Consider the following 20,182-nt stretch of genomic DNA (forward strand, 5'->3'; position numbering starts at 1 on the left):
ATAAATCTAAAACTTCCCCAGCTTAATGCTGAAACACACATTCAGAAATAATATAAGACATAAGACATAAGAATTTATTTGTCATTACACTCGCAAGCGGGTGCAACGAAATGAGGTGCTCTTCCACAAGTAAAACTGGACAAACACCACTAAAAAAGAAAAAAAAATTAAACTAAACACAACCAACAATACAATAATCTCTATACAATTTAAAAATGTAAATACCCCACTACTCTCAGCCATTAGACTCCACAAAAATCTTATGACCCTGCATTCAGACTCAAAACTGCACTTGGATAAAAACTGTTCTTAAATCTGGTCGTCCTTGTTCTTAATACCCTGAATCTCCTTCTCGATGGTAATAGTTCAAAGAGCTGATGTCCCGGATGAGAGGAGTCATTCAATATGTTAAGTATCTTCCTCTTACATCTATTCCTATACAGTTCTTCCAAAGAGGGGAGTGAGCAGCCAATGATGTTTTGGGCCATCTTGATCACCCTCTGAATTGCCTTTTTCTCTGCCACTGTGCAGCTCGAGAACCATACACAGAGACAGTAGGATAATATACTCTCAATTGAACTCCGATAGAAGGTAGTCAATAGACTCTCAGCCAGTTGTTGTTTCCTAAGAATCCTTAGTAAATACAACCGTTGTTGTGCCTTCTTAATTAAAGCAGCGGTGTTTGCACTCCAGGTCAGGTCATTTGTAATGATGGTCCCGAGAAACTTACATTCAACCACCTGTTCCACACGAACTCCCTCTATATACAGTGGCTGAATGTCTGAATGTATACTCACCTCATCTTACAAAACAGGCCTTCAAATATTTATTAACTTTCCTGTCTGTATTTAATAAAATTGCTATATTAGACACACAAATATAGCACTTAGCACTTAGACTTATATACTGCTTTATAGTGCTTTTCAGCCCTCTCTAAGCGGTTTACAGAGTCAGCATATTGCCCCAAACAATCTGGGTCCTCATTTTACCCACCTTGGAAGGATGGAAGGCTGAATCAATCTTGAGCCTGGTGGGATTCGATCTACCATATTGCAGGCAGCTGGCTGTCAGCAGAAGTAGTTTGCAGTACTGCAGTCAACATATACTCCAAATATAAAACTAAGCTTCAAATCGCTCTGTTAATATCTGTTATATTTAACACTAGAAAGGCCAACAAATGGCTTCCAGTCTCCTATAAAATTATTGTGATGACCCAGGGCATGACACAGAGATAATACGAACAGCTGGCAGTTCAAACTGGCCCTTTTGTGCTCCAAATTTCCCCCAAACGCTCCCATGTTACTGACAAGTCCCTGAGCAGGGTGATAATAAACCCTCATACTAACCTCAAGCAGCCTCTGATTGCAATTAGTCCAGCCCAGCGCTGTCTGCACGAAGGCTACACAGCAATAAATCACAAATGTATTTGGTAAAACAAGAACAAAGCAAGAAATTCAGGGAGCAAAATATCCAGATAATCAGTCCAGAACGCCACATTCAAACATCAGCACACAATACTTTCGGAACTCAGCGTTTGTTTTCAACAAATGCCCCTCCCCACAACATCTCCTTAAGTTTCATTCCCCAAGTGTGCCTGGTGAAACTGGGTGGGGCACTCTCCTCGTGAGTGGCCTGCTCCATCTGAGCTGATCCTGTCTTCTCTGCACTCTCCAAGCCTTTGCATCAGTTCTTGCCCCTCGTCTAAGCTCTGTTCCTACCTGCCTGCAGGCCTAACTAATTCCGAAAAGTCTTGCCTGGATTGACTCTAACCTGACTTCTTTTCTCCTTTCATTCAATTGTGTCCAATTCTCATACTGGACAATTCCTGCAGTTTTCTTTGCAAGGTTTTTCAGATGCTTTCTGCTATTACAAATTCTTTCTAGGGCTGAGAGAAAGTCACCCAGCTGGTTTCTTGCCTAAGGCCAGTCTAGAACCCATAGTCTAGTACTGGTTTCTAGCCTAACCATTACACCAAACTGGCTCTCAGATTTGATGGCCATAAGTATATATAATTATTAGTTTATTGCTCCTGTAGGGCAAGTACAAAGGTATTAAGGCCTGATGGTAGAAAGGTTCTATATAATTAATTAGTTAGGCTGCTTTACTATTTTTACAATTTTTATTTCTGGTCATATTCATTTTTAAACAATAGCAAACCACCTGTAATTTTATAAATGCATGAATTAATGAACGATTGAATGCATGTCAGGAATTAAGATATATGTGATCCATGCATTTATAATGGAGAAAAAACCCTAGACTAACTTCTGGATTTCTTCTCATATTAGTTCATATCTTGATCTTTATTCTATTTACTTCTTCACTCAATAGAAGTAGGAATGTTACAGAAGGATTCAGTGTTAACCACTTTATGATATTACATAATTTCACGATTTCACTTTTGAGTTATTAAATTATCAACAACTCAGTTGATTTGAATGCCATTTGTTCAGTGATTCTATTTATGTCTCTTAAGGAGGAAACAGCACTGGGCACTTCACTTGGGTTATTTACCAATTTATTTTTCTTTAGCTTAACTTTGAACTTATGAAGAGTTTGTGATCTATTCCACAATCAACACCTGGCCATTATTGAGCTCATTTACCTTTGTGTAGTCAGTTTCATTTCTGTGTACTCCCATCTGGTGATATCCATGTATAGAAGTGTCATTTTGAAGTCAGTCATGTTGAAGTCAGTGTTAGATATGAAGAAATAATGGGAGTGGCAGAAACTGATGTCACTCTCCTCTTCATTTTGGTTTCCTAAGTCATATATGTTAGGGATAACATTGGTTACCTAACTTAGTTTGGGTAGAATAATATATAAACTATGTTAGTTAGTTTAAGTGTATGTATCACTTTAAACTGTAGACCAAGTTTTTGGATGCGGTTGTAAAATCACCATAAGAGGGAGCAAGAGAGCTCACTGTTTGCTCGGCTTTTACTGGGATGCTGACAATGAAGGATTGATGGTGATAAACTGCGTGTTTGCTGAAAGAAGAAAAGGGGTTTGATTTTTCTTCATATCTTTGACTGCAAAAGAGATATATCACAGGACTGATTGATTGTAAGTTTACTGACCTCTTTTTCGACACTAGACTTTGCAAACTGAATAACCCCCGGATGGACTGAACTTAGTGTATGATATATGGACTGTTTTGACTATGCTATAACTCTTGCTGGAATAAAAACTATTTAACTTGCACAGTGTATCTGTCTTATTGAGTGTAAGCTACTACAACGTTTTTTGTCTCACATATCTGCCTGTCTGCTAGACTGCCGTTGCACGTTCTGCTAGGGTGTATATCCCTAACACTGGTTATGGGCCCAGGTGCACAGTCAGACTAACCAGGATAACAGGCTTATATTAAAGTGAGAGTTTGTGTAGCAACACAATACTGTAAACAGACAGCTGTGTTTTATTAATTATAGTTTTCATATCCAGATAAAGATGGCACAAGTCAATTTACAAAGTTTGTCTCTAATATCCAAACTGGATGGAACAAACTATGTTTCATGGTCTATGAAATGCAGCCTACTTCTACGAAGAGAAGGTTTGTGGAATATAATACAAGACCCACCAGAAGTAGATGCATGGGATCCGGAGGATGAGGAAGATGCCCAGAAAATACAAGAATATAAAGTGAAGAATGAGCAAGCTCTCTGTATAATAGGACTGACTCTCTCTGACCAGCAACTTGTCCATATTCATGGAGAAGAAACAGCTGCGAAATGTTGGGAGAATTTAAAGAAGATTTATGTTCGAGACAGTGTAGGAGCACATATAAATCTTACACGGAAGCTGTTTAGAACACATCTTCAAAAGAATGGAGACATGCTGAATCATATAAACTCAATGAAGAGAATTTTTCAAGAACTGCATGAAAAAGAACTTATCTTCACTGAACTACATCAAGTTTATATAATTTTGTCTTCGTTAGATAAGAGCTACGATGACTACGTAACTTCACTTGAAGTGCTGCCAAAAGATAACCTTACATTAACTGACATTACTGGCAGATTAATTGAAGAAGCCAGGAGAAGGCTTGAAAGGGATCAACTCAGAAGGGAACAACCACAATGTGAAGAAGAGAAAATATCTTCGTCAGCCTATACAATTAGAAAATGTTTTAATTGTGGAAGAAAAGGACATTTGGCTAGATTCTGCAAGAAAGCAAAAAGCCAAAAAGCCAGCCAGAATGCTAAAATGCATCAAAGGGATAAGAAATGCATAGAGTTAGCCATGTATAGCAACGAAACTCTGAATAGTAATTTATGGGTTGTAGATAGTGGAGCATCGCACTGCATAACAAAAGATAAGAAGAGATTTGTTAAGATGTCCACAAGTTCACAGCAGATATCGTTAGCTAATGGATGGAAACTTAGATCTAAAGGTGAAGGTATAGCATATTGTTCTTGCATAAAAGAAAATGTAAAAATGTTATATGTATCACAACTTAAGTTTAATTTGCTTTCGGTTAGAGTTTTGGTTAAACTAGGTTATGTAATTACCTTTAAGGGAGACAATTGCATAATTGAAAAAGAAGGCAAAAAAGTGACTGCAACTTTAAAAGGTGAATTGTATGTGTTAAATGATAATTTAGAGGTGGCTAACACAGTTTATAATAATGTTAAACCTCATGATGAGTGCATACATTTGTTACACAGACGTTTAGGGCATATAAATTTTAAAATGCTTAAACAAACAGTAGAACTATCTAAGGGTATAAAATTGAAGCCTTGCAATAAGTATTTGCACTGCAATGTATGTAGTGAAGAGAAAAGCAAAGTAAAACCAGCAAATAGAGTTAATGGATTTAAAACCAAAGAGCCTCTAGAGGTAGTATTTGCTGATATTATAGGTCCTAAAAAACCAAGCGTGGGAGGTGCTCATTACATACTAAGTATAATGGACCATTATTCCAGATATGGTTTCTGTTATCTAATGAAAACCAAAATGGAAACATATCAGAATTTCTTTAATTGGCTTAAATTCGCAGAAAGAAAAACTAAAAATAAATTAGTAACTCTTATCACTGATAATGGTACGGAATTTATAAACAATAAATTCCAAAATAAACTGAAGATGGCAGGTGTTGAACATAAAAAGTCTGCACCATATAGGCCACAACATAATGCCTTTATTGAGAGACGAGGCCAAACATTACAAGCAATGGCTCGTAGTATGCTGTCAGATTCAGGATTACCTGAGAATTTGTGAGGAGAAGCAATAATGTGTGGTAATCATATATTGAATAATGTTGTTAACTCAACAACTAGTGAATTACCATTCACACGGTGGCATGGCAGAAAACCTGACCTTAGCTACATACACACATTTGGAGCACCAGCATGGGTGCATATCCCTACACAACTGAGAAAGAAAGGGCAACATATGGTTAAAAGGTTATTTTTTGTAGGTTATGAATCTAATCACAAATCATACAGATTCTGGGAAAAAGGTACATCTAGAATTTACTGTAGCGCTAGTGCACAGTTCCTAGAACATGTAGGATGGGAAAAATTGGAGCAAGATTCAAATAAGGAAGTAATTATAGAACCCTACAAAAGACCAGAAAAAATCAGTAATAAGAAGAGTACAATTAAAGAGGAAGTACAGGAAGAGCATATAGGACCAGAACAGGAAGAAATACCAGAACACGAAGAAATAGATAATCAGGAACAGGTAGAACATGAAAGTCCACCTGTAAGCCCTGTAATACCTAGATGTTCTACACGTGTAACCAGACCACCTGATAGGTATCAAGCAAGTGTAGTTTGCCTAGTTAGTAAAGTTCCAACTAGTGTTGAAGAACTTAGGATGTATCCTGCAAAGGATCAGGAGAATTGGCAAAAGGCAATGGAAAAGGAATTAAATTCATTAAAGGAAATGAAAGTTTATGAAAATGCCAAATTACCTCCAGGTGAAAGGTCCATTGGTTGCAAATGGATATTTAAGTTAAAAACTGGTAAAAATGGGACTGTTACCCATAAGGCTAGGTTGGTAGCTCAAGGATTTAATCAAACTGCATGTGATTATGATGAGGTATTTGCACCAAATTTAAAGGCAACAACCTTGAGAGCAGCTTTAGTGTGGGCAGCTAAGAAGAATCATATTATAAACCATTTAGATGTAGAAACTGCCTATCTGCATGCACCATTGCAGCACACTATATATTTAAGGAAACCAGTAGGTATAAAGGATGATAAAAATAATAATGACTGTTGGAAACTGAAAAAGAGTCTCTATGGATTGAAACAATCTGGTTATGAATGGAATCAATATATTGTAAAAGAGTTAAACAATATCGGATTTAAAGCAGGTTTAGCTGATCCATGTTTATTCAAGAGAGAGACAAATGGCATAGTATCATTATTATTGTTGTTTACAGATGATATTGCTTTAATAACGAAGACTAATAATGAAGCTACTGAGATAATATCATTATTAAGTAAGAGGATAAAATTAAAGCATTTAGGAGAAATAAGACAGTATTTAGGATTGACAATAAACAAAACCAATAGTGGCTTTAAGATATCACAAGAAGATAAAATATACCAATTGCTAAAAATGTATAAAATGGAACTTTGTAAACCGGCAAAAACTCCAATGAGTCAGGAATTTTGCAGAACTGATGCTCAAAGTTCAAAATTTGATAAGACTATTTATCAGTCATTAATAGGTAGTTTATCATATATAAGTAATTGGTCAAGGCCAGATATTGCTTATGGCGTTAATCAATTGGCGAGATTTAATGCTGAACCAAATGAACGTCACTGGCAAGCGCTAAAGCGTATATTAAGGTATCTTAAAAAGACAATGCACTATGCATTGTATTTAGAGCCAAAAGATTATTTGATTTTAAGTGCATATGCTGATGCAAGTTTTGCAACAGATATAAAAACTAGGAAATCAACGTCAGGTATGGCTATACTATTAGGTAAAACACTGATTGGTTAGAGGTCAATTAGACAGCAACGTATAAGTATTTCCACAATGGAAGCAGAATTTTCATGTTTATCATTATTATGTACTGATTTAATTCTGTATAAACAGTTGTTGTTAGATATGGGAATAACTGTTAAGGATGCCATTGTAGTTTATGAGGACAATCAAGCAGCCATACGGTTGGCTACAGATATTGCTGTAAAGACTAGATCTAAGCACACTGACCTTAGATATTTGAATGTTAGACAATCTGTGAAAAATGGTCTGATAAGATTGGAATACTGCATAACTGAAGAAAATTTCGCAGATGGATTTACAAAAGCCCAAGGTGCAGTAAAGCACAAGGAAAATTGTGAAAACTATGGGTTGAAATTGTAAATAGATATATATATTATTATATTACCCAAAAGGGGAGAATGTTAGGGATAACATTGGTTACCTAACTTAGTTTGGGTAGAATAATATATAAACTATGTTAGTTAGTTTAAGTGTATGTATCACTTTAAACTGTAAACCAAGTTTTTGGGTGTGGTTGTAAAATCACTATAAGAGGGAGCAAGAGAGCTCACTGTTTGCTCGGCTTTTACTGGAATGCTGACAGTGAAGGATTGATGGTGATAAACTGCGTGTTTGCTGAAAGAAGAAAAGGGGTTTGATTTTTCTTCATATCTCTGACTGCAAAAGAGATATATCACAGGACTGATTGATTGTAAGTTTACTGACCTCTTTTTCGACACTGGACTTTGCAAACTGAATAACCCCCGGATGGACTGAACTTGGTGTATGATATATGGACTGTTTTGACTATGCTATAACTCTTGCTGGAATAAAAACTATTTAACTTGCACAGTGTATCTGTCTTACTGAGTGTAAGCTACTACAACGTTTTTTGTCTCACATATCTGCCTGTCTGCTAGACTGCTGTTGCACGTTCTGCTAGGGTGTATATCCCTAACAATATAACTCAACTATACATTACAGTCTCCAACCACAAAGAGCACATTCTACTTGCCAGTTCACTTGATTTCATATTAAACGTAACCATAAAATTGGTCAATTTCCTTTTCATCTGCATCACTTGTTAGACCAGACGCTTGGATAATTGTCCTATTCAAGGATTGTTTGAAATCTAATTTATACTGTTCAGTCATTGACTGCATTCTACTTATCTCTTTTTGCAGAGTAGCAAAAAGAAGTTACTCTGAAAAGTTAAGGAATCAGTTCTCAACAAATGAACCAGCAAACATGTGGAAAACTCTTAAAAACATCACTGGCTACAGCAAATCTCCTTCCCAGGCAGAAACTAGCAGATGACCTGGATGTGTTTTACTGCAGGTTTGAAAAGAAACTCCAGCCACCTATCTCCACAAACCCCATCTCAAACAAACCAACAGCCAAGCCTCCTACAACTGGACCCAACCCATTGGGTTCACAACCTCTCATGATCACAGAAAAAGAAGTGCAAGATCTATTTCACAGACAAAAGCCAGGAAAAGCACCAGGGCCAGACAAGATAATTCCTTGCTTAAAAGTCTGTGCTGACCAATTGGCCCCCATCTTCACCCGAATCTTCAATAGATCACTAGAGATGTGCTATGTTCCTTCCTGCTTCAAACACTCTACTATCATCCCAGTGCCAAAGAAGCCCCCATCAAGGAACTGAATGACTATAGACCAGTTGCTCTAACATCTGTAGTTACGAAAATCTTGAAAGGCTTGTGCTGTCCCTTCTAAAAACCATCACGGATCCGCTGTTAGATCCCATGCAGTTTGCATACCGAGCAAATAGATTGACAGATGATGCTGTTAATATGGCATGTATTACATCCTACAACAACTTGAATCTCCAAATACATATGCAAAGGTCCTCTTTGTAGACTTCAGTTCAGCATTCAATACCATCAGTCCAGACATTCTTCTAAGCTTCATAAGCTTCCTAACAGACAGGAAGCAGCAGGTGAAACTAGGCAGAATCATATCTCATACCTGTACAATTAGCATAGCCCCCCCTCAAAGGCTGTGTGCTTTCTCCACTTCTCTTCTTCCTATATACCAATGACTGCATCTCAAACAATCCATCTGTTAAAATACTGAAGTTTGCAGATGACACTACAATGATTGGTCTCATTTGAGACAACGACGAATCCGCATACAAACAGGAGATTATACAACTTGCCTTGTGGTATAACCAGAATAATCTGGAACTGAATACACTCAAAACCATAGAAATGGTGGTAGACTTTAGAAGAAACGCTCCTATGCTACCACCTCTTACAATACTACGCAACACAGTATCAACAGTAGAGACCTTCAGATTTCTAGGTTCTACTATATCACATGGCCTAAAATGGATACCTAACATCAAAAACGTCATCAAATAAGCACAACAAAGAATGTTCTTTCTGCGTCAACTCAGAAAGCTCAAACTGCCCAAGGAACTGCTGATATAGTTCTACAGAAGAATTATTGATTCTATCATCTGCACCTCTATAACTGTCTGGTTTGGTTCTGCAACCCAACAGGACAGACACAGACTTCAGAGGATAATTAGGACTGCAGAAAAAACAATTACTACCAACCTGCCTTCGATCAAGGACCTGTATACTGCACGAGTCAAAAAGAAGGCTGTGAAAATATTTACAGATGCCTCACATTCCGGACATAAACTGTTTCAACTCCTTCCCTCAAAACGATGCTATAGAGCACTGCACACCAGAACAACTAGACACAAGAACAGTTTTTCCCCAAAAGCCATCACTCTGCTAAACAAATAATTCCCTCAATACTGTTCAACTATTACAAAGTCTGCACTACTATTACTGTTAATCTTCTCATCACTCCTTATCACCCATCCCCTCCCACTTGTGACTGTATGACTGTAACTTTTTCACTTGTATCCTTACGATCTATATTGACTGTTGCCTAGTATGATTTGATTACTTATTGTACCCTATGACTATTATTAAGTGCTGTACCTTATGATTCTTGACTCTTGACGAATGTATCTTTTCTTTTATGTATACTGAGAGTATTTGCACCAAGACAAATTCTTTGGTTGTCCAACCACACTTGGCCAATAAAGAATTCTATTCTATTCTGTTACCAGCCCTTCAGGATGATGAGGTTAGAAACAGATTGCCAGATATCCTAAAGGCTTTAATCTAGCCATCCAATACATAGCATTAGTCCTTGAAGGGATCCTCAATTTTTATTTTATTTTTATTTATTTATTTGATTTGCCAATTGTTTACAAGATAATAAGTATAAGTGTATACATAGTTGTGAATACATGAAATGGGTACATATAAGAAAAATAAAAGAAGAATAAGAGAAACAATAGGACAGGGACGGTAGGCACGTTGGTGCGCTTATGCACGCCCCCTACAGACCTCTTAGGAAAGGGGTGAGGTCAATAGTAGACAGTCTAAGGTTAAAGTTTTTGGGGTTTGGGGAAGAAACTACAGAGTCGGGTAGAGTATTCCAGACATTGACCACTCTATTGCTGAAGTCGTATTTCCTGCAATCAAGTTTGGTGCGGTTAACTTTGAGTTTGTATCTATTGTGTGCTCTTGTGTTGTTATGGTTGAAGCTGAAGTATTCATTGACAGGTAGGACATTGCAATGTATGATTTTATATACCATGCTTAAATCAGACCGAAGACGGCGTAATTCAAGGTTTTCTAGTTCTAGAATTTCAAGTCTGGTGGCATAAGGTATTCTACAACGAGTAGAGGAGTGGAGAACTCTTCTTGTGAAATATTTCTGGACTTTCTCAATTGTGCTAATATCAGATACATAATGTGGGTTCCAGACTGATGAACTGTATTCGAGTATTGGTCTAGCAAATGTTTTGTATGCTCTGGTTAGTAGTGTGATATTACCAGAGAAAAAGCTACGTAGGATTAGGTTAACAACTCTTAATGCCTTTTTGGCTATGTAGTTGCAGTGGGCTCTAGCACTTAGATCATTTGAGGTGAATATTCCAAGGTCCTTTACAGAGCTTGGGTCATCAACAAGATCTTGACTATTCAGCTTGTATTTTATTTTCTGATTTTTTTTGCCAATATGTAAGACAGAGCATTTATTTGTTGAGATTTGAAGTTGCCATTCTTCGGTAGCATGTTATCTGATCGGATGGTATCATCAATCATTTTATAGTGTCTATTCATGCTTTTGTTTTTGTTTATAAAACACAGGCGCCGTCTTCTCTCATGCAATATGAAATGATGCCTTTGATAATGTCACTAAAATGATCATCTTCCTCCAGCATTGTTTTATATCAGTGCTAGTCAATTAAGGTGCCTGCTTGTTTTAGCTTGGCAGCTGAGATGACCTTCATGCCTTGAGTGGCTCTGAGCATTCTTCCTCATCTCTTCCCACAATGAAGAGACAGCATAGAAGAATTTGAAGGTTGGAAAATAAACGACATACTGCAGATGTAACATCATTAAACATCCACATCTGCCTATCCTAGGTCCTTGGGAAGGACTTGATAGGTAGACAAAAATGCCAAAATCCAGGCTGACTATAGAACAAACCAAATACATGCATGATAATGTATGTGCATACATAGAAGAAAAAACACAAGGGGTTAAATTATTCTTCAATTACCTTTATTATAGTTCAGTTAAATCAGTGGATTGATTTATATTTAGTTGTTTAAAAAAAGTTAATACAAGTATTTTATTCATGTTTGTGTTAAGATTTGTTTGAAGGTGGCAAAATAATTTGCATAATATAAATACTATTTCTTGAAACACACTTCATAGCATGCTTTTTTACCCTGAAGTGTTAAGACTATAGGATTATATATTTTAGATCCCACTTTGCTCCGAAATTTGCTCTTAGCAAGTGAAAAAACTGCATTATGTTTTCCTGTTTGTTGGGTCAGATGCTATGCTTCATCATTCTCTGAAACAGACTGTCAGATCTATGGCCTTATTACCAGATCATCTGCATTGCTAATTATCAATCTGATTTCTGGTAAATTGTATTTTTGTTTTGTTTTTAAAACATACACAATTAGTGAATATTTTATATTAAATCAAGGGAAAGGGTGTATAAGAAATGAAGTGTTAAGGTAATGAAACAAACCAAACACCTGAGAAATTTCATTTCAATTAAAGTTATTTTATATGATTTAAAGTGAAAGTGTATGTAAGAAATTCTGTAGAAGTCAGCAGGCGCTTCTAGAAGATAAAGGGAGAGCAGGAACCATTTATGTGATTTTAATTTTAAATAGAAAGAGCCAACTATGAGTTGAACAATCAGGTTCTTTCTGAAGTGAATAGGACTTAAGTCTGTTCAACAGATGTTCAAGAAATGTCACAGCTTGGCACCATTTAGTCACAGGGGTTTGTTTCAAAATACTGCAGGAGAAAGGTCAGGTACCATCAGAATATTTTATTCTCTTTAGTATATTCCCATGAACACTGTTTAAGGAGAAATAACATTATAAACCTTTGCCTGGAAGAAATCTTGCCTACTAGAAATTCAAATTCAAAGGTCACTTTTTATTCCAAGAAAAGATACTGTACAATTTAATAGTGATTGGTTGCAGAATTTATAGGAACATATGAGAGAATTGGTGCTGATTTGTAGAAAAAGTGAAGTTGTGATCAAGAAGTAGGATTGCTCTTTGTTTTCCCATTACTTCTTTCTGGATAGTTACAAGAAGGATGATGAGGCCACATTAATATATGTGAAAATATTATAGCCACAAGTTTGGATTATTTTCTGAAATCTTATTTACAATTCTATAAACAATAGTATTCAGTCTGGCAATAATGGAGTTGAATTTAATTCGTGTTTTCTAGAGAGGGGAGATTAATGATCTCTGAGAAATCATCAGGTCTAATATATTATTCCTGTAATTTCTTTTTCTACTCCCTATGCAACTCCAACATACACAGTAAAAGTAAGGAATAAAAATAGTGTCCAAGGCTTATTACACTTTTGCTTTGCTCTATTTAATGTCCTTGATGTATACCAATTCCATACAGTGACAGTTAATATGCAAATTGGTGAAAAGCTCCATTAATTGTTTGAAGCTAGGGAAACCCATCTGTGACATCTTGTAACTTGAATTTTCATGTGTGAATCTCCTTTGAGATACCTAGACAGTTGAATTTCTGCTAGTGTCTAATGTTCTCAGAATCTCTGAGGAAGTAGTGATACATTTTTATAGCCTTGATGCTATAGCCCTCCCTTCTTTTGTATTTATACACAAACGTTTGGCAATGATAAAGGAAAAAGAAATAGCAAAGGGAACAAAAAGATATTTTCTTCAATAGTAATCTACTTTTCCCTGAACAAAATGTTTTATGTTAGAGAAATCATAACCAGAATTATAAGTGATAGTTATTTTTATTAATTGCCAGTTGTCCTTTTACATTATATAATTTTATTCCTATTTACATAAAAATGTAAATGAAATATCTGAACATGAACAGAATTGAATAAAATATCCATTGAATATATGTCTCTTTTATCTTATTCTAGATAAATAGATATATTTATTTGTTTTCTTGCATTTTCATCCCATTGAAACAAATTCAGTTCTAACAAAAAAAGCAAAGGGAGTCTAACAAACAGGCTAAAGTTAAAAGATTGCCCTTTATGTTATTCTGGAGTTTTTCAAATGATGTTCCATAGAACACTAAGAGAAGATCTGTTTGCATTTGACCCTACTTTTTTTCCTTCTTCTGTCATGAAACCCTCCCTCAAGAATCTAATGGGGTTTCACTACAGAAAAATCTACATTCAAATTTAGTTGCATTTCTATTATTGGAGCTTTGCCTCTTGATCTGAATGAGTTTTTATGCTTTTTTTTTAAACAGACAGGTTCATGGTCTGAAAAACTTTGAAATCTTGTAATATGTAAAAAAATCTCAAAAGCACAAGAAAGAAATTTAGAGAATTTTAGAAATCAAATTTGAAATGAAGCCATTATTCTTCCAGGGATTATTTCCAAAACATATTAATAAAATTAACATAATTGATTAATGTACATTTTATAGCTGCAAAGATAAATTTAGCACCACATTGGAAAATAGATACATTATTGAAGACTGAGAATGAAACTTAGAGAATATGCAGTAATTGCAACATTAAAAGCATAGACACTACAGAATTTTAACTATATCAAGAATGGCTTCAGTACATACTATACATTATGCAGCAAGGCAAACTTACATAATACATTTATAATATGACCTTTAAAGGGAAAAGGCACAACTAACAAATCAATATAAAAAACACCCAAAACTTTCAAATTGGGAAACCAATTTCGTTTTGGAAGTGAACATTTATTTTTGCTAATCGTAGCCTGATGATCTTGAAACAAAATAAGAATTTAAGAAAGTCCATGTGAAACAGGTCCAGCCCTGCTTTGTTAGCTTGAAAAGCATAGCTAAGCATTTTGCTGTGGTACTTTGGAATCTCCAGAGACAGTTACTGGAATAGCAGCAATTCTGTACCTTTATAGAAATCCACTTACTTGCTTCTGTTTTTCGGTGATGTTGTGGGCAAGATGATGCTTTTGTTATTTTAACAGAGTAAGAATGAGAATATAAAGCCTTATTCAGTAAGTTTTGGGTAGCAAATAAAAATAGTGTAACAGAAGAAACTACATTGGATGATTGGGCAGAGTCAGTACATGATAGGAAAGAAAGCAAAATATTGGTAAATAACCTCCATAGTAAAATCCTAATGTTGTGCCCTCCTCCTAGATGAGGAACAATTCTGTACCTTTTGAACACAAAATCATATGGGCAGTAAATATAACAGAGCTCCATATATATAATTGCCTTCTGAAACCATGGAAGAAGCGCTAATACAGTTGTGTTGGTAAGGCAGTTATCAAATGTCCACATCCAGTTTGTTAAAACATGGGAAATAACTGTCCATAACAAAAGCTTTGTTCCAGTTATATGGGAATTTCCTTCCCCACTTTGCAGACATATCTTCCTACAAAGATTCATTATTATGGTAAAAATTGACTCTTGAAAAAACAATTTTTTTGTGATGTGAAGTCGCATATTACCTTTTACATTCTTTAAAAAATATTAATTACTGTTATACAGTTTGTCAAATATCTTTATTACAATGTGAAGAACTTAGGGAAAAGGCATGTACATTTTTATTTATATATGCCTTTTGTATGGAATTTCCCAACAAATTCATTTCTATTTTATTCTGCTTGTTTCCTAAAAGTGCTCAGTTTTATGAGAAATACAATTAAGAGATCCACTAATTTTTTGTTGATTCAAATATGACATGTAAATTCCTCAGCGTTAAAACCCATAGATTTGTTTAAAACATGCTTCTAAAATATTATAAATTTGCTTTTCTAAAAGAGTCTAAATTTGTAATATTAAAATTATTAGCAATATAATAATAATAATAAAATTTATGTCCTCTTTAGAAACAAACTACTGACTCAATTGTAGAAATGCATGATATAACTAAGATATTAAGATCAAAAATATGAGGATCAGAAAGTAAGTAATTATGAAGTAAGATATATATAATCATGGACCTTCACTGATTCATGGCACTCACCAGAGGACAAATTTTTGTTAATTTATTTATGGTGGTTGTATGTTGTCTACTCCCACAGTATAACGATATAAACAGATAAAAATGCCCCCCATGAATATACTGTAAATACAATTTTAAAAAATAAACATCAACAAATCCGAATATTTGGAGCCTACAACTCCTCCTTCTAATCACAACTCTTCACCTATGCAAGGCAAAAGTACGTTTTCAAACTTTTTCTTAAGCTAGGATGGAAGGCAGAGCTGAACTTATATTAATGTTTAAGAGCTATTTCCTTCTGACATATTTTGACAATTTCCTTATTTTTATAATATAATTTTAAAAGAGTTTTGTGTTCCAACTTACTTCTGCAGAAGCACCAAGTTTTTAGAGAGATAGATATGTTTTTCAACTCTTGCTAAGAACGATGCAGCCAAATTTTGAGTTGTTTTACAGATTTTAATGTATGTCAGATTCCCCATTCATGGATTTGGATATTTCACAGCTAGTATTTGCTGACTCTCCTTTCCAGTTAAGAAGTGAGAAACACATTTGTTGTTCCTTTCAGGTATAAACACAGAGATTTTGTATATTAAATAAGAAATAAGGAAAATAGTGGTAAAAATCTCACAGTATTTGCATTTTTTCTTAAATGTTGCTTATATTTCTTAAAATAGTAGCTATTAATTTGTGCTATGACAGTTTCAAAGTGAAATGCTAAGAACACGTATTAAGCATAAATGTACATTATTAATATAAAGCACATACTTATAGGCAAACAGTGAAAATAGTAATCAGAAATGGAAGAGTGATATTATCTCAAGCAGAATGAGGTTAACAGGTTTTCCTAATTGTACTGTTTTAATATTTGTCAAAGTTCTTGCCTGTGTTTTTGCTTTTTCATTTTTGTATTGGTAGGGTAGTTATGATAATTGTTATTTGGTTTGCTTTTTTGCTATTGTGACATATTACAAATGTTAATTTCTTGGCAGAACTATTTTGGTTTTGACTATGATTGTTTAGTGGAAGTGTGGTATGAATTGTTAGTTTGATTTTGACTGTTGGCTTTGTTGTTAACATTTGTCCTTAATAGTTAGAGTCTTTCAGATTTTTGGATGTTTTATCTCAAATAATGTTAGAATATAAAAAGAACATGAGTAAATTACATTTATTCCTGCTTGAAATGCAGTGTTAACTTTTACCCCTCAAGGAACCCTTTTCTATTTATTTCTTTTTCCCAAGTAAGTTCATCGGTCCATGACTTTATGTCACTTTCTGTTAAAAGTCATCAGCATGGCATTACAACAAATCATTAAAAAGAAAATAATAAAATTATCACACTTTGAAATTAGTGGAAAAATAAACAAGTGTTTTTGTATAAATGTTGATAAAAAGACATGATTTAACATCATTTCTAAAATCCAAAATTATAGCATATTTAAAGAAAAAGTTCAGAAGTTGAAATATGTACTTTGTTTAAAGCCTTTTGTAAACAAAATGGCCTCAGTTATATTAGGAAAGCAATAGGTAAGCAATAATTTGATATTTGTACTTTTTGTTTCTCTTTTGGTCTATTGTAATCCTAATGTGTCAACTGGGACATAATGTTAATACATAATCCTTCCTTCCTTTTCTTCTTATTCGTTCCCTCTTCATTCTCCTTTTTCCTTTCCCTCTTTCCTTCTTTTTCTTTGTCTTTCCTCTTTCCCTTTCTTCTTTCCTATCCCTTCTTGTATGGTCAAATGCAAAAGGAGCAACATTTCTCCTTTTGTTTTGTTTTGCTTTTAGTTTGCTTTGTTAGCCGTCTGCCAGCGAAAACGGAGCTTGTGGGGGCCATGTACATGCTGAATAATAGTGGAGGTTAAAGAACTGCCGCAGTGGGTCTATGACAATTCGCCATGGCTTACTCACCACAGTCAACTTATCACAGCCAGCTCACCATGGCCAACTTGCCATGGCCAGCTTGCTGCAGCCAATTCACTGCAGGACAACTCACCACAGAACAATTCGCAGCAGGATAACACTTACACTAATATCAAATAAATAATGTAATAGAATAATTAAAGAAATGATATAAAAGGAGGGACAAAATGAAATGTGAATGACAAAAAATTAAATAATTTTTATTTATTTTAAATAATTAAATTGAATTGTTAAATTGTCCTGTGGCAAATTGTTCCACAGAGTTGGCTATGGTGAGTTGCCGCTGTGAATTGGACATGGCTATTTGGCTGAAATGAATTGGCCATAGCAAGTTGTCACATTCTGTGCTGCAGTAGGGAAATACTAGATATCATGGGCTGGTTGCTTAGGATGTTTAGACAAATCAGCAAACTAGAGCTAGGGGACTGAAGAACCCTCCACAAGCAAGGATAGTAACTTTTCCTCCAAATATGGTAAATTTACAAAACACCATTTTATATTTGGCATGATTTGATGTACTATAGCAACTCTCTAGGTTTCATAGTTTGAGGAAATAGTCCTATAAATACATTGAAACCTATACTTACCACTTAGTGAAGTTCAACTCCAAAAGTGTGTTAGAGATATACCCTAGCAGAATGTGCACAGTAGTCAGGGGGGAGATACAGGGGTTTTAGAGCCTTTCGCTCCCCCCCCCACTCTGGTGCCTGCCACTTTTTAAGCTGTGCTGTCTCAGCAGCGGCTTGTATTGTACGCTTCATAGCGTTTTGTTGTGCCTTCCCCCCACGAACGCAGTAGAGAGAGGGCGAACTCTCTTCTCTTCAGGCCCCTCGTTCTGCCTGCATTTCGGCAGTTTTTATTGTTGTTGAGGGGCTTTCCTTCTTCTCTGAGCCTCGCGCTGGTCCCGGCAGCCATTTTGGGCGTGCCTAGTGGCCGGCCGCCATTTTGTTTAGCTGTAGAGTTTGCTGCGATGATTTGGGAGACTTATGACAGGACCGGCAGGCCTGTTTGGAGGTTTCTTTTCTGAGGGGGTATTGTGGCTCTGTGCCCTGTTGCCTGTTGATTTCTCTGTTGGTTTGTTTCCGCAGCCTGCTCAGAGGCGAAGGAGAGGCACCTACTTCCCATGTTGCTTGGGAGGCTGCCTCAGGAGGCCTATTTTTGCCTATTTTTACCTATTTTTACCTTTTTTTTAACCAATTTTTCTGCCTTTTTTTGTTAGAAAAATATAAAACAAGTGGTTATCTGGCCTCAGCGTTCATTCAGTCTATTGGCTCTTGGATATAAAAAACCTTTTTATGTACTCCCAAGTGAAATAAAATAGTAATATATTTTTCCTTCTATTGGCATTTCTGCAGTTTAGTTAGGCCCTTTTTGGCCTCACCTCTTATATTATTATTATTATTAATAATAATAATAATAATAATAATAATAATAATAATAATAATAATAATAATAATAATAATAATAATAATAATAATAATAATAAATAAAATAAAATAAATTTAAATTGAACACATATATATTACGATACAATCAAAAATTTTTTTTACCAAAAGGGGGACGCGGCCCAACGATAGGATATCCGGCCCACATTATAGGCCGTACACCTAGGCGTGCCAACCGCCTCTTTATTTAATATTGCTCTGTACCTGGTATTTTATCATGGCAGAAGTCAATCCCAGAGGTCCTTCCTTGAAGGCTAAGTCAGAGACGCACCATTTGCGCAAAAGGGCCAAGGACTCATCCAAGGCTTCTCAAATAAAGAAAGATAAAACGCCTTAGGCGACCAAGGCTTGGGGAAGGAATTCTTTAAACGTTCAAAGGGCTCTCAATCTGTAACTCCAGTTCCTAATTTTCCCTCTGCTTCCACATAACCCACCCCTCTGCCAGAACAACTTTCTCCTCTCAGGCGCAGTTCACCTGTTTGGGGCCTCCAGGTCTCCCGGACACTGAGACTACATTCACGATCGCTGCTGGCTTGTGACCAGAGGAACCATCCGCAGTCCTTATTCCAGACAGCATTAGAGAATGGAGGCAGCTGGCCATCCGCCGAGGGATCGTGGAGGGTATCCAACAGATGACCAGACCAGGTCCTCAAGCGACGGTTCCTGATGCTGAATCAGTCTCTGGCAGATACCTCCCCAAACCGGAACTTCACCATGGTCAGGTATTTCCCCAAAGGGGATATTCCCTTTCCAGAAGGGGTGGAGGAAGTGGAAATGGGCCTCGTGCCCTTCAGGGAAACGGAAAGATCAGATAGGGGGTCCTTACACTATTCTGAACCTCTGACCAGCCCGCATTCATGGGCTTGTTTGAACCCCACTTGTTTCCAATCCTTGCTAATCAAGCGAAACGATATTTCGGGCTTGATGTCCCAGTTACCCTCTAATGCCTCCCCAGCAGCCTCTGGAGTTCCAGAGGATCCTATTTTCAGCTGGTCGTGGAGTCCGAGGTCATTCCTACTCCACTCATTTTCTCCGGCTTAGCAGCAAAACAGTTGGCCTCTTCAGCCCCCTCCCTTCGTTCCCTCCAGTCAGTCAGAGATCTTTTATTCTCAATGCGGATCTCTCTTCCTTGCCACACACCCCAGAGGTGGATGGCTCCATAGTAAGTCTAGCATCGTCCTCTACTCCAACTGGCGCTCTGGAAGCCCTAGGGCCAGAGGACAAGCGGGCCCAGACGACATTACGTCAGGCGCATCAATCCAATGCTTGGGCCGTTTGATCAGCCACGGCTGTATCCTTCTCTCTTAATCCTCTATTAGATGGCT

The sequence above is a fragment of the Notechis scutatus genome, chromosome Z (genome assembly GCF_049901735.1).
Source record: "Notechis scutatus isolate UNSWTSFEM ecotype Mainland chromosome Z, rNotScu1.2, whole genome shotgun sequence".
Lineage (NCBI taxonomy): Eukaryota > Metazoa > Chordata > Lepidosauria > Squamata > Elapidae > Notechis > Notechis scutatus.